Genomic DNA, 13,864 nt, shown 5'->3' with positions numbered 1-13,864 from the left:
AGAAGATTTATTCATAACACACTTGAAAAGGCCCAGGGACACCGAGTTAACGATAAAAACGATAACAAAATAAACCTGAAAACCGATAAAAACCCTGAAAACCATACATTTCACACCTGAGCCTCAACTCTCGCGGCCCGGTACCAAACGACTCACGGACCGGTACCGGACCGAGGCCCGGGGGTTGGGGACCGCTGCATTAAGTGCACTAATTTCTCACACTTATCAGTGGCTCATGGTTGCTTAAGGCCTATGTCTGTACTTGACCACAGAGGCAGAGCATCATTCAACCTGCCAGCTGCCTATCTTGGGAGCTTTTCAAGGATGACAGACTCCACTTTCTCTGCAGCAAGACAGCTCATAACTTTTTTACAGTGTCTCCCTGTCCTCATACTTCTATATATTCTTCTGTAATAGATAACTATACACTATCATTGCAATCTACACTACAGCTCAAAAGTTTGAGGTCAATTTTCACCTGGTTTATAACCATGTGATCAGTCCATACAGCAGTGATTGTTTCTAAGATTTGGCGCACGTATAAGTGTGTAGACATTTCCTAATGCATCATGGGTGATTCAACATAAATGATTCATTAAACACACATCTGTGAAAACATTTCTGATAATTTTCATGTAATGTTATGTTAAAGTAAATGTAAATTATTAATTAAAAGACAACTGATTGAAACTGACCACAAACTTTTGAGCAGTAGTGTGTGTTGTATGCATGTGTCTGTCTGTATCTGACCAGGATTTTGTCATCAGTGTCAACAAAACGCTCATTTTTTTAGCTGTGTCCATCATCAAAATTGAGGTGGAGTGTTTTAACTCTGATGGCAATCTCTCCCTAACAAGTCCACTTTATTGCGTGCTCATTTTCTCCTATTAGTGGCTCATACGTATATAATTAGGAAACATGCATTAAGTCAGCGGTCCTCAACCTTTTTTGCGCCACGGACCGGTTTATGCCCGACAATATTTTAAAGGACCGGCCTTTAAGGTTTCGCAGATAAATGCAACAAAATAAAACTAGTACCGGTACCGAAAAAAGAAGATTTATTCATAACACACTTGAAAAGGCCCAGGGACACCGAGTTAACGATAAAAACGATAACAAAATAACCCTGAAAACCGATAAAAACCCTGAAAACCATACATTTCACACCTGAGCCTCAACTCTCGCGGCCCGGTACCAAACGACTCACGGACCGGTACCGGTCCGAGGCCCGGGGGTTGGGGACCGCTGCATTAAGTGCACTAATTTCTCACACTTATCAGTGGCTCATGGTTGCTTAAGGCCTATGTCTGTACTTGACCACAGAGGCAGAGCATCATTCAACCTGCCAGCTGCCTATCTTGGGAGCTTTTCAAGGATGACAGACTCCACTTTCTCTGCAGCAAGACAGCTCATAACTTTTTTACAGTGTCTCCCTGTCCTCATCCTTCTATATATTCTTCTGTAATAGATAACTATACACTATCATTGCAATCTACACTACAGCTCAAAAGTTTGAGGTCAATTTTCACCTGGTTTATAACCATGTGATCGGTCCATACAGCAGTGATTGTTACTAAAAATGGGCCCATGTATAAGTGTGTAGACATTTCCTAATGCATCATGGGTGATTTAACATAAATGATTCATTAAACACACATCTGTGAAAACATTTCTGATCATTTTCATGTAATATTATGTTAAAGTAAATGTAAATTATTAATTAAAAGACAACTGTTTGAAACTGACCACAAACTTTTGAGCAGTAGTGTGTGTTGTATGCATGTGTCTGTCTGTATCTGACCAGGATTTTGTCATCAGTGTCAACAAAACGCTCATTTTTTAGCTGTGTCCATCATCAAAATTGAGGTGGAGTGTTTTAACTCTGATGGCAATCTCTCCCTAACAAGTCCACTTTATTGCGTGCTCATTTTCTCCTATTAGTGGCTCATACGTATATAATTAGGAAACATGCATTAAGTCAGCGGTCCTCAACCTTTTTTGCGCCACGGACCGGTTTATGCCCGACAATATTTTCAAGGACCGACCTTTAAGGTGTCGCGGATAAATACAACAAAATAAAACTAGTACCGGTACCGAAAAAAGAAGATTTATTCATAACACACAAAACACAAAAAACAACCAAGATCCGCTTTTAGATTTTGCAAATTAATTGGGAATGCAAATAAATATTATTCCTTAAAACTTGCATAGATCACCAATTATGAATGATGATTGATTAAATATTACCTGGTGTATGGATTACAATAATAATAGCAAGTGTGTAGATTATATTACCTTTCCTCAGTTTATCACATTAAATCTCAGCTTACTAGTGACCCAGCATTTTTCTAAGTACAGAAGCACTAACCAACATCATTTTTTCAAGTAATATAAAAATCATCTTTATATATTACCTTTTTAAACATCCCATTTTCTTTCTAATGTCATTAAAACAAGTTTGCACATTTGAATAACAGTAGTCAGACCTCCAGATCTTTTAAGCTTTCAATTTTTTTCTCAGTGTCACACATGGATTAGTTTTCGTCTCTTTCAATAAGAAAGTCAAATCTTCAAACCCTAAAGCAATCTTTGTTTCTTTCAATCATTCCAATATTTTTCATCTCCTGTTATATAATTGCAGTTAACCAGGGCTTAGCTACTCTGATCCACAGCAATTTTGGGGGTGTGGATACCTATTTTCTTTTTTTCACAGGTGCGGAGCCTTTTTTAAAAAAATAACGAATAAACTGCATTTTTTAAAAGTACCTTTAACATAAATGTAGACTGACAAGTAACTCAACCTTTAACACGGTGATCATAGTGAAGTTTCTAGTTCAGATCAAAATTATTGTTCTGATTAAGGAAACAGTAAATCTGGCCACATTATTGTCCCGATCCTCCAATCTTCCCTTTCCAATGTGACTAAATAAAATGCAACTTTTTTTTAATAAAAGCAGTTAATAAACCCAGATATTTCTTACAGTAAGAATCCTCCAACAACCTTTCAAAAGAATTTTTTTTGTCTTTCCTCAATTTTGAGACCAACTGAACCCACAAACCTGAAGCTGCAGACCCCAAACTAACCAAATTTAATGTTTCCTTAATCAGCACAGTAATTTTTAAGTCTTTATGTGTTATGTTTACTCACAGTTTTGATGCTTGCTTCTTCGACTTGATCCACGATTAGCTCTGCACCATCGCTCTGCTGTTTTCTCTCTCCTCATGCTTCTCCTTCATTCGTCCTGTCCTCAGATATAATCCAACCTGCCTCCTTGTTTCCTCCTTGACTTGTATTCGCAAAATTTCCAGTTAAATTAAGAGTAATCCAGAAAAGTTTCCCTGCTTCAAAAGCTCTTCCAGTTGCTTGTCTTCTTGTCCTCCTTCAAATGTGCAGTTTATATATTTGTATTTATTTGACTTCATATTGCCATGGCAACATAACACAGAGCATCATGGTAGATTAAAGCAGGTGGTTCTGTCCTCTACAGAAATGCTGATAAACTCAATTTATTTGAGTTGTCTTAATTTAGAAAAACTAAGTAAGACAGAAGTTTTTCTTCTCAGTGCGGAGGGATGAAAGATGTGTTTTGAAAATGCCACTCACTACCGTCCTCCTCCCTAGCACGGATCAGTCCGCAAGTTCATGGTGCCAGCATTTTTTATGGAATATGTTGAGCAAACCTAGGAAAGCGTCAGCTCAAGAGATTATTGTTGTCATTGCTGTGGATCTTTACCTGATACACTGACTTGGTGAGTAAATGTTTACTCTTATTCAAACTGATTTTGTGGCTTCTCTTAGTTTAGCACCGTGCTAGCTAGTTAGTGTTAGCCTAGCGTTGCTGCTGCGGCTGGGCTCATGTTACTTAGAAATGAACACCACAGCCTTAAAAACCTTATATAAAAATGTGTCTGTGAAATTTTCTGTTGATTGTTTGAAATAAAAAAGTGAGATAAGAGCCCAGACAAAATTCTTCGGGGGGGTGAAAACAATAAGCCAGGAGTTAGCTGTGCTCGCGGACTCTTACCAAGCCTTGACCTCCCGGTCAGCTATAACAGAGCTCTCGTCGGAGCCTGTGCGTACTTGTAAGCGCAGCAATGGTGGAGGAGCGCGGCTAAAAAACCTATTACTTTTTCTGGGTCACAAAATCAACTTTTAAGATATTTTCAGGCGAGAATGTAGCTGTCGAAAGTTCAAATATCTGCTCGATTTATCAAGACGTCACATATTTGCAAAAATGCCCAGACGTTTTCCAAGACGTCCATTTTTTTCATGCTTTGTGGCACCTTGAACATCTGTGGCATCTATTAATGTCAAATCTAGCCTTTATTTAACAACATAAGCAAACTCTATGTTACAATGATTGCACAGCCATTAAGGATCAAATCGGTTTCTGAAAAATGTTCTGTTTTTTCTCCCTCTGCTTGCTTCATACTGTCTTTGAGGCTCGGGACCAGCACTCCTGCTGTTGGACAGAAAGACATCAACTCAGTGGTAAGTATTTTGGTTTTCCAATATATTAGCAACTGTCAGTGACATTTATATTAATCAGGCTGAACTTTAATCATACTTTAGATCAGCCTGTTTTACTTATTGTTTTACTTCTTTTTTGGTTTGGGGAAGTTGTTTCTTTACTGATCTTTTCCTGTCTTCTGTTATTAGACTTGAGATATGACTGCACTAGGCTGTTGCTGGTGACTCCAGTTAATTCTACAAGACATGCTGTGTAAGTAAACAAACAACAACAGTTTGGTCTGCATTTCTTGAAAGATCACATCCCCCAAACTTAGTTTAGAGGGTCTACACTGAATATAGTGAAGTCTGCAAGTTTAACAGCAAAATTTGTTTTGTGCCCAAATCATTTTGCACATCATTAGAATGAAAGTTATTGGCCATCTTTGCATAGCCCTTTTTAAAATGATGCTTTCATGACATTATTGTGTGTCGGGTGGGGGTCACGGCTATCCAGACTGACAATTTGGACATTGAATGTCACCTCTCCAGTGGGGAGGGAGCCTGAGATTGTCTAAATTGGAGTCTGTTTCATACCAAATGCAGAAAAAAATGTTTTAAGAAAGCAATTAAGTTCATGTTCCAAAAAATATGATTGTTTGCTTGCAGGACAACAGGAGAGATGAGTCCTCCGTCACAGATGGTGTGGTCAGTGAAGATGGTCGCCTGCAGGTTCAAGCTCATTGCATCTCCAACCCACATCCACTGCCACTGTACTTAAGGGAAGTTAAAGACTTTCTTCTGCACCTATATTTGGATCACCTCGATCCGTGATAGTCATTCAGGCAGTAATGCCTGGACTGGAAACAAGCCATCCTTAAAATATTACAACATTCCAGCTCATGTGTTGGAATGAAAAACAAATGTGTTGTTTAAATTAGAGACTACACTTGTGACAGAACAACAAATATTTTATTTTGATTATATAAGTAATTTAAGTACAAAACAAACTTGTGGTAGGCCTAAACTTATTTTTAGAATAACTAAATCTGAGACTTTGTTTCATTGTAAGATTATAACCGTGATGGCAATATAATTGTTTGTTGTTCAGCAGAACAGTGTCCAGTATGTTGGCTGTTATACTTTGTTGTGTTTGAAAATAAAAGTTGGTCTGATTTTAACATCATTACAAAAAGTGTTGTTAATTATTTTTAATCATATTCAGGTTACCACAAATTGTTTTTCATTTAGTTGAACTTGAAATGTTTGTCAGTAAGTAAACAATTAGTACTGTACAGTCAGAAATATCAAGTTATTCTTAATACTGCAGACTTGCAATATTAGTCATCTTAAGTAAGCTTTACTTAGTTTTTTTGAGGCAACGAGTTCTGGGAACTAACAAGGCTGTACAGTGTACTCAAAATGAGTAAGTTGCCCTAACTTGGTCATCTCACTTGATCCAATTTTTTTGAGTTCTGGGAACAAATGAGCTTGTACAGAGTACTCAAAATAAACAAGTTGTCCTAATTTAGTCATTTTAAGTTAAGCTTTACTCAATTCTTTTGAGGCAATGAGTTTCCTCAATTTTTTTGAGTTCTGGGAACTAATTAAATTTTACAGTGTATGTTAATAATCTTTAAACAGACACTCCCTGATCCTGTAAGAGCAGGAATTTAACTACAAACCCTCATAGTTCCCATCAGTATCATTCATTCTGCTCTGCCTCAATGGTCACAGTGGCTTGTTTAAGTACGTTTGCCCCATAGAAATCCACTGATGTTCAGTGAGTCCCTTTGATACATGTTTAGACCTTCATAATTTTCACGGTGCATGAGTGTTATATCTCCATCTCATCCTAAACATTTTACCAACATGTAAAAGGCACACGTCCACAAGATTTTGATTTGTTTAATTTTAATTGAAACTTGTTTTTTTTTTTCTGAATAAATGTGTGAGATGGCCCTCAGGCCTCTAAATCCACGTCCAGGTTTGGGTGACTACTTGGATTAGGGGAGAATTATTTAGAGCAATGTTTGTCACTTTGGTTAATTGCTAAACTCAGGCCGTTTTTGTTCAGTCTTTTTCTAACTGAACTTTCACATTTAACATGCTAACTGAAGCCTGTAGAGTCTGAGATGTAGCTCTTTTATTTTCTGTATTGTACAGTCTGACTTAGGGGTGGATTTGCTGGGATTGGTGACTGTGTTGCATGTTTTGAATAATCTTCTTCAGCGTAGACTTTTGGTGTAAGATGATAGTGAATGAAGAAAACTATAAAAAGCTGCTGTGGTTTTAATTTTCCAAGAGAGGTAATGCACATAATACAGAGACGAGCGCACGGGGGATATCCAAATTCTAGGAAGGCAGCCTGCTGCTGTACACAGGCGGATTCTTCTCAGTCATAGTTCTTAACAACTTGACTGTTTTCTCCAACCACACAAAGAGTGCTGTTTCCATTCTGGGAAGTCTACTCATTGGTGTAGGTAGTTCTTCAAATTACCTATATATGAGCAGCTGTATTAGCTTTAACTTATCATATGTTAAATATTATACTTTCCTGGTTTAAAATTTATGATGGCTCAAAATTCAAACCTTACAAATTAAAACCCTGAATCATCACCACCTGTGTGAACTACAAGAGTGCCATCATTTTTCTTTTCAATCCATTAAGTACCAAATGTTTATTTTGTTTTATTTTCACTTGCTGAACATGGGACGGATTTGACTGGGGGAAAGAAAACCGAGAAAGAAAGAGGAAAAGAAAAACAGCGGGGAAGATGAACGTGATAAAGGACAAAAAAGAAAAACAAACAGACAAAAAAATACATATATCAATCACCTGGATCACCTGTCAGGAAAAAAAGAGAAAACGAGCAAAAAAGAGAGCAATTTAATAAATAACATCATCGCGATGATCTATGTGAATATAACAGTAAACACTAACTATTGAATATTATTGTGCAGCACGTAAGATCGACAGCGCACAGTGTGCTTTGAGGTAGGAGCCAGAGTGACGGGGAGGGGGGGGGTCACTGCTCGAGATCTCACAGTACAGTATAAGAGTCCCGCCACAAGGAGACACTAAAGGCTTTCAAACCAACAGTTTCTGCTTCCAAAGTGGCGCCAGCCGTCACCACTGATCATCATACTTATGTAACATAGACTGTGGATGCATGTTTAAGTTGATACATCACTTAAAGCCACCACTGTTCAGGCATCACATCTGTCCATTAGGTTTCCCTTTCATACTCAACATTTTTATCCCTGGGTACTAACTTTTTTGTTTTTGCTGACTGTTTATTTATTTGTTTGTTTGTCTAATGCTCTTGTTGCACTGCTAAATAGGCTGTAGCCAACATGATTTATAAAATGATTATAAAATCTAAGAAATTACTGCATTATTTTACCTACTCTTATTAAACTCACTTTCCTAAAAACTGATTGCAACTTCTAACTTGTGACGTAAATGTTATGCCTCAAATTTATTTCACATCATTCATGGGAGACATGTTTGATAAATGATAAGTTAACAAGTCACTGCTACCAGCCTAATCTATTCATTGGGGCGACCTGCGTGTTGTGTTGCATTGTCTGATTTGGTGGTAGTGTGTAAACACCTCTAGAGGCCACTGTTGTATAGCTGCTGCAAACTGAACGTGCCCGTACCAGAGGTTATACTCAAAATGGCAGCTGCCAGGAAGTCTCTTTGGACATTTGTGTTCACCCTTTATGAAATAGATATGTTGTATTACAAGGTACTAATGCACCCTTGCATTGGTAAAATAAATTCTACTAGAATAGCTGATACTCCCTTACAGAAGATTTATTTTGACCTTTCTAAAGCCTTCTTTAAAAATTAGAAAATAAAATGAAAACAGGCATATCAAAACAAGCCTACTAGAAATACTACTCTGCATTACATCCTAACACTTGGCTAAATCCTAATATATAATTCTGGTTTAATAGTTTATTACACTAAATGTGATTATGCACTAAAAAAAACATGTTGGGTTTACTTAATTCAATAGTGGACACTGGTTGCACACTGATGTTTTGCTTTGGCAGGAGCTTAAACAACTGAGGTGAAGTTATTCATATTCAATAAACCTGTGCAATTTGTGTTGATAAAGTTTGATTGAAACAAAATATCCAATTTGAGCTCCTGGATATTTTAATCCTTCACAATTTTCACACTTTATTCCAACACTATTCAGTGACTTTTACCCAAATACTATTTGGTCACTGGAATACTATATGTTATCTTCAAATGACATGTTGGTATTATATTCCAAATACACAATTTTCCAGTGAAGGCCTTATAACAGATTGTATTGTTCTCTTCCAAGATTGTTGCCAGCATCCACTAGTAACCTTTCAAAACAAAAACGCTAATATCACTGCAGTGACAGTAGGTAAACCAGGGGTCTCAAACTCACGGCTCGGGGCCAACTTGCGTGAGGCCCGTGTCAGCCCTACTTGCCACCCTTACTGTTGACGTGAAGAAAGGAAATACAATTTGGCCCTTGAAGTTCGTTTTTGTTACGAGGGGTTTTGTTGTTGAGTGCAATTTGAAAATAAGTTGTTTTAAAAGCAAAAATGTTTTAAAATGAGGGCAATATGAGCAGAGTAAAAACATATTGAGGGATTGGCTGTATTAGTTCAGTGAGAGAGTTATATGTGAAGAAAACAATTTTCACTAGCAGTCAAAAACTAATGTGTTCACTTATGTCTGCATTTTTATTTTGTTAAATATGGACAAAACTATTGTAGAAATGCTTCCACGTGTCTGGCCAGAAAGAGAGTATCTTTCCTTTTTATTTGTTAGTTCAATAAAAAGGTTTCAGTTAGTGAGAAGTTTTTTGCATTCACATTTGCAGTTTTGTTATACAATATTTGAAACAAACAAACAAAACACTACATTTTCTGAAAGATTTGTGGGTGTTTTCTTGTTTGTTTGTTTTTGTACTACTTGAACACTAAAGTGGCCCTCCAATGACATGACAGTACCAGCAGTGGCCCACAGCTCATTTAAGATTGACACCCCTGCTTTAAGGTGTTATTATGTGGATATGTTGGTTTTATTTAGTTGCTGTCAACAAGTGGAAGGTAACCTAATGAAGCCTGTTATTTCTTTCTGTGGCTCAGAAGTTGGAAATTTCAATAACAGTGCGTTATCCAATTACTCAGATTGTCAGAGGAGTTCACATTTCCCTATATACTCGATTAAAATACCCCATCTTCGATCCATCCCATACAGGTCACCCTGACAACACTGAGCAGTCCCTTCAGTGACAGGCTGCTGCTGCTGTCAGACTGTACACTGCACAACAGCAGTGAATGTACACCACATATGAACACACTGGGGTCTTTACATATATCAGTGTGCAATACTAAATACCTGCTACTATTAACACCCAAACACTGCACTATGTTTCATTCTTCTTCTATTAGTAATCTGTATAATTGCATCATATATGTGTATATATGTATGTCTGTATATGTATGTGTGTGTATTTGTGTGTGTGTACGTCTGTGTGTATGTGTAGATAGATAGACAGAGTGATTTACATATATAAGTACATATCTATTCATTGTACCTGCATAGTCCATATTTCTTCTATTTTTGCAAAGCATTATTGCTGTTAGGTATGCTGCATGTGTTCATTTGTTCCTGCCTTGTGTACTCTGCTGCAGTAACAATTAGAATTTCCCAACTTATCTGAACTGTATCTAAACCCAGCTGATATCTGGCTAAATTTTCTGGTGAGCATCCAAATCACACTGGACTGAAGTTTACACTGTATAATGCCTGATTTCTTGTAAATATTTAACGAAATATATATTGATAAAATGCTTAACAGGCCACAGTGAACAATGGAAAATAAAATTTAAATAAATAATTAAAAAACACCCAAAAACACTCAAAAATATATATTTTTTAGAGATGTCTTAACCTGGTTATGCTGTACCATCCAGATGAAGTCGTGAGCCAAAGATCCTTTAAGTTTCATCTAATGAACTTACCTTTTCCTACATATGAGAAATGATCTGGTGTGAAGTAAATCGGGTTTGTATATATGTAGCCTCAGATGAGCATGAAACTTCATTTTTGACCTGCTTAATAGCAGTCTCAAATATTAAAGTCTATTAAATCAATTAACCAATGCAGCAGCTGAAATATGACACCAAAGGCCACTCTTAATACAGACAGAAGTCAGGTAGTCAAAAATCTCTTATTCTGCTTTTTGTATTCTGAACTCTGAATCTTGAGTGGACAGCCAACAATCCTACAAATAGACTAGAGGATGTGCCTGAAATGTTTGTTAAGACAAATAACTGGACCTTAGTTGTTAATAAGAATCAGAATACTGTATTAATCCCGTGGGAAATTAGGGTTACAGCAGGCAGCACGCCAATGGCACATGCGCACTTACAAAGGAACCTTCTGACCAACTTTACACAAACATCACATTGGGGAGACATGTAAGAAAGGTAGGCTGATAGGAAAAAACAACGAAAATACACTACATGAGGTAAGAGGAGGAGGGAAAAAAACTCCACTCAGACTAAGCTCCTAGTGGGAGAACAGTTTGATAACAGAAAAAACACCTCAGCACAAAAGCACATGACTATCAATACACCATAGAAACACAAGACAAGCAACAGGGGCAGGTAAAGGGTAAGAGAGAGCCGGTGTAGACAGCGCATCCGGTCCTGCAGCATATCTGCGCTGGTCCAGTTGACTGCCATCTTCCCCGGTAGGGCACAATCATCGAAGGCGTATGGAAAGGGAGGGGGGATCAGTGTGTGCATATCAGTGTATGTGTGTGTGTGTATCCAGAGTTCAGCTGAGACAGTGTCCTTCGCCCCGACAGGCTAAGTAAACAGTCTTCCAGCCAACCCAGGTGGCCTTGCATGGGATGGGAAGAACAGTCATAACCGTGATGGGGGTCCGCAAATTTGATAAGCTCAATGTTCTGACTGTCACATGAAGTCTTTCAGGTTGTTTTACGTTTACTATCACAAATGAATGTTTTTTTCCCCTAATGAATATACATTTTAGGTCTAAAGTGTCTAAAATCTGCAGTTTTGGAATTTTTCATGTGGGATAACAAAATTAAAAAACAAAGAAAAAAAAACACTCCAAAAAAACAAGTGATACATGTGATGAAGGACTGACATAATTTGATTCATAAGACTTTATTTGATATTCACATACTGTAAGCAGAAAACAGCTTTAACAAAGGAAACTTGATGGAAAGGACTAACACCAAGCTTATCCATCTTTTCCTGTAAAGAAAAACTGAAAAATCAAACCAAAGTAATAAATTACAGATCTCCCTTAAATGTAAAGTGAACTTTCTAATAGGCTCTTCTGGCCTTTGTCTGCAGTCATAAAACATGGCACGCAAGGTACCCAGGTACCCACAGCTGTTTTGTCCCCGTACAGTTCTTTAAATTGAAGAAAGATCTTATCTGGCGTATCCCGCTCCACTTGCTCTCCTAATGCACTCAGCACAAAATCACACTGCTGCTCTATAGACCACTTTTGAGCATGGAGCATTGCACTAATCTGGCTCTCCCGGTCTTCATAATTCGTGTTAAGCCACAAAATTCTGGTACACAGGGTGCACCAATAAAAAATGGTGACACCATATTAACGGTTTCAGATGGTTCATCAGCCATATTGATCAGTCTAAGGCAGGTGGTTTTGTATGCTGGTCAAAAATCCTGTCAACAAACGTCAAATGTTACGTATGGTTCAAAATGACTCCCGTACAAGAACATTGTAAGGTCTACTATTGACCAGTAAGAAACCACCACACTCACACTGCAATGGGGTCCACAAGATTTAGTTTTCTTCCTCCAAGTCAGACTACAGGCTGAGGACACAACTCCGGCCTGGAATCCAAGGCCCAAAGCCATGAACTTCTTCTTTTTGCATGTTGTTGTAAGTTAAAATCCTAATAAAACGTCTAATTATTTATTTACCTGCTGACTGCAAAACAGCCACCACACCTCCGGCTGTCACTTCTCCTCCATTAGAAGCTGCAGCAGAGTGCCTACTGGGGTCAGCGGGGGAGCTGGCCCCAGGGAGGGGTTACCTGCCCCTCCCTTCCTTCCCTCCCCATCTCCAGCTGCCTCCCTCTTCCCGCTCCTCCACAACCACCCACACATGCAGGGCCTTGGAGTGGGGGTATGTCACCAGGGTGCAGAGGAGGCTACCCCCCCCCCCCCTGTCCCCTTCTGGCTGCCTCTGCCTCAATTTTATCCCACATCTTAGACATTCACATTATTCACACTCTCATTACACATACATATAGGATCTTGGGGGTGGGCACAATCACGGAGTCCAAATCACCATCAGGGTGTATACCTCACCCCTGACGTCGTTGCCCACCTCTCAATTTTAAATACACTTAGTCATTGAGGGTTAGCAGGAGGGACTATGCGCTTACCTGCTGCTCCTTGGCAGGTAGCTCCATGCCCTCCTGGGTTTTAATTGCACCTTAGAACACATATGCATCAACACTACAATGAGCGGGTGGAGGGAGGTTTGGAGTCTTCTCCCACCCCCATTCTCTGCGGCCTGCTGGAGCGGGAGGGCTAGTAGGAGGAGTTGGCCGTCCGACTGCGGTCTGGGGTGTGGGGCCTCCCTGCTGCTGCGGAGTCGGGGTGGTCTGCCTCTCCCCACCGCAGGGAAAAGGGTAACACCACCTGGGTCTGGGTGCAATTCCCCCCTCCAGGGGCAAGGGTACCTAGACCCGGATTGTAGAGTACGCTTGGGGAGTGTGATTGTGTGTACAGCGTCTCTTTATGTCTGTCTCCACGTTGGTTGAGTGTGGAGTGAGTGCATATGAGAGCATGAGGGTGGGAATGGATGTTTGTGTCTGTGTGTGCCTGTATGTCTGTGTCTATATGTCAGGTTGGGTATCAGACGCCACCTCTCTGGGGACACCTCAGGCCCTCCAAGGTTTGGAGGCCTATCTCCACCCACCACCACTTCCCCTGCCGGTGGCGGACTCCCTCAGGTGTCGGTGTGTTGGTGGTTCTTTGTGTCTGGGGGTGGGCGTCCGGGTACACACCGGCTCACTCCTTGGCGGCCGCTTGTCGGGGCCTGGGGCCTGGGGCTCGCTCGGGCCCCCTTTGGAGGTGGGGTGCCCCCGGCCTCTCGGCCTAGGGCTCGGTCACTCAGGCGCAGCTGGGGGCCGGCGGAGCTCACGGGCGCGTCACTGCAACCCCCCCTGGCTTCTGCTCCGCGGCTGCTGAGTGAGCCCTCATCTGGGACTCTCCTCAGCTCTTACTGGAACAGTGGCGCGGCTGCCCCTCTGTTGGTCTTCCATGGTCTTTTGTGTTCTGGGGGCCTCTGGATGTCTGGAGTTTTGATCTCCTCCATACCCGCTTCACACCCTG

General features: G+C 39.9%; 1 long non-coding RNA gene across 1 annotated transcript; it reads left to right on the top strand.

Annotated features, from left to right (window-relative positions):
• The first annotated feature begins 4,424 nt into the window (after positions 1-4,424).
• Positions 4,425-5,449, top strand: LOC146666695 (uncharacterized). The gene is made up of 3 exons (XR_014912450.1): positions 4,425-4,492; positions 4,661-4,724; positions 5,120-5,449. It is a non-coding gene; the product is annotated as an uncharacterized LOC146666695 (long non-coding RNA).
• The last annotated feature ends 8,415 nt before the right edge of the window (positions 5,450-13,864 follow it).

Source organism: Rhamphochromis longiceps, linkage group LG7 (assembly GCF_057381845.1).
Source record: "Rhamphochromis longiceps isolate RC_006_pf linkage group LG7, R_longiceps_female_GT1.1, whole genome shotgun sequence".
In the NCBI taxonomy this organism is placed as follows: domain Eukaryota; kingdom Metazoa; phylum Chordata; class Actinopteri; order Cichliformes; family Cichlidae; genus Rhamphochromis; species Rhamphochromis longiceps.
Note: the sequence above shows the minus strand (reverse complement) of the source record. Positions and strands in the feature narration are given on the sequence as shown.